Here is a 2,347-nt window from a genome sequence, read left to right on the forward strand (position 1 = left end):
AGGGACGTCGCCAGGACAGGATCGACTCCGGTCTCGTGATCTCCCTTGAGGCCTGAAATGAGGGTCCATGCCAGACTGCGGCTCAAATGCAGGAATAGGGATCGAGGCTGGCTTAGGTTTTGGTGGAGGGTCCTGGTTCGGGGTGTGGTTAGGGTTAGGGTAGGGTCCCAGGAGGTTCCAGGCGCCGAACCCACAGCCGGGCAGTGGTCTCCCCGAAGGGCTGAGTTGAGGGCACAAGGGACCGTGCCGGTCAGGGTCCCTCTTTGGCTGTCAAGGCCACACACGTCGATAAGCTCCTGGTCGAGGAGGCCTCCGGAATCCTCTCGGGAGCTGCAGCCCGGCCTGGGAAACGACATGGTGAGATTCCAAGTTCCATGCTGAGTCAGCCTGCACCGCTTCTGGACCCCAGGCGCGTGATGCTTCCGACCTTGGAATTGGGTCCCCATGAGGAGAGAGCCTTAGCTAGGGTTAGGGTTCGGTCCAGGGACGTCGCCAGGGCCGAAGCGACTCCGGTCTCGTGATTTCCCTCGAGGGCTGAAGTGAGGGCCCATGCCAGGAGGCGGCTCAAATGCAGGATTAGGTGTCGAGGCAGGCTTAGGTTTCTGTAGAGGGTCCTGGTTTGTGGTAGGGTTAGGGTTAGTGTTAGGTACCAGGAGGTTCCAGGCGGTGACCACATAGTAGGGCAGTGGTCTCCGCGAAGGGCTGAGTTGAGGGCACAAGGGACGGTGCCGGTCAGGGTCCCTCTTTGGCTGCCAAGACCACACACGTCGAAAAGCCCCTGGTCGAGGAGGCCTCCGGAATCCTCTCGGGAGCTGCAGCCGGGCCAGGGAAAGACATGGTGAGCTTCCAGGTTCCTTGGCAAGTCAGCCTGCACCGCTTCTGGACCCCAGGCTCGTGATGCTGTCCTACCTTGGAATTGGGTCCCCTTGCGGAGAGGGCCTTATGTAGGGTTAGGGTTAGGACCAGGGACGTCGCCAGGGCCGAAGCGACTCCGGTCTCGTGATCTCCCTCGAGGCCTGAAGTGAGGGCCCATTCCAGAAGGCAGCTCAAATGCAGGAATAGGGATCGAGGCTGGCTTAGGTTTCGGTGGAGGGTCCTGGTTCGGGGTAGGATTAGGGTTAGGGTTAGGTCCCAGGAGGTTCCAGGCGCCGATCCCAAAGCAGGGCAGTGGTCTCCCCGAAGGACTGAGTTGAGGGCACAAGGGACCTTGCAGGTCAGGGTCCCTCTTTGGCAGTCAAGTTCACACACGTCGATAAGCCCCTGGTTGAGGAGGCCTCCGGAATCCTCTCTGGAGCTGCAGCCCGGCCTGGGAAACGACATGGTGAGATTCCAAGTTCCATGCTGAGTCAGCCTGCACCGCTTCTGGACCCCAGGCTCGTGATGCTGTCCTACGGTGGAATTGGGTCCCCATGAGGAGAGAGCCTTAGCTAGGGTTAGGGTTCGGTCCAGGGACGTCGCCAGGGCCGAAGCGACTCCGGTCTCGTGATCTCCCTCGAGGGCTGAAGTGAGGGCCCATGCCAGGAGGCGGCTCAAATGCAGGATTAGGTGTCGAGGCAGGCTTAGGTTTCGCTGGAGGGTCCTGGTTCGGGGTAGGGTTAGGGTTAGGGTTAGGTCCCAGGAGGTTCCAGGCGCTGAACTCACAGCAGGGCAGTGGTCTCCCCGAAGGGCTGAGTTGAGGGCACAAGGGACCGTGCCGGTCAGGGTCCCTCTTTGCCTGCCAAGATCACACACGTCGATAAGCCCCTGGTCGAGGAGGCCTCCGGAATCCTCTCTGGAGCTGCAGCCGGGCCTGGGAAACGACATGGTGAGCTTCCAGGTTCCTTGCCGAGTCAGCCTGCACCGCTTCTGTTCCCTATGCGGGTGATGCTGTCCGACCTTGGAATTGGGTCCCCATGAGGAGTGAGCCTTAGCTAGGGTTATGGTTCGGTCCAAGGACGAGGCCAGGGCCGAAGCTACTCCGCTCTTGTGATCTAGCTCGAGTGCCGAATGAGGGCCCATGCCAGGAGGCGGCTCAAATGCAGGATAAGGGAACGAGGAAAGCTTAGGTTTCAGTGGACGGTAATGGTTCAGGGAAGGGTTAGGGTTAGGGTTAGGTCCCACGAGGTTCCAGGCGCCGAACCCACAGCCGGGCAATGGTCTCCCCGAAGGGCTCAGTTGAGGGCACAAAGGACGGTGCCAGTCAGGATCCCTCGTTGGCTGCCAAGGCCACGCACGTCGATAAGCCCCTGGTCGAGGAGGCCTCCGGAATCCTCTCGGGAGCTGCAGCCGGGCCTGGGAAACGACATGGTGAGCTTCCAGGTTCCTTGGCTAGTCAGCCTGCCCCGCTTCTGGAACCCAGGCTCGTGAT

The sequence above is a fragment of the Prionailurus viverrinus genome, unplaced genomic scaffold (genome assembly GCF_022837055.1).
Source record: "Prionailurus viverrinus isolate Anna unplaced genomic scaffold, UM_Priviv_1.0 scaffold_59, whole genome shotgun sequence".
Lineage (NCBI taxonomy): Eukaryota > Metazoa > Chordata > Mammalia > Carnivora > Felidae > Prionailurus > Prionailurus viverrinus.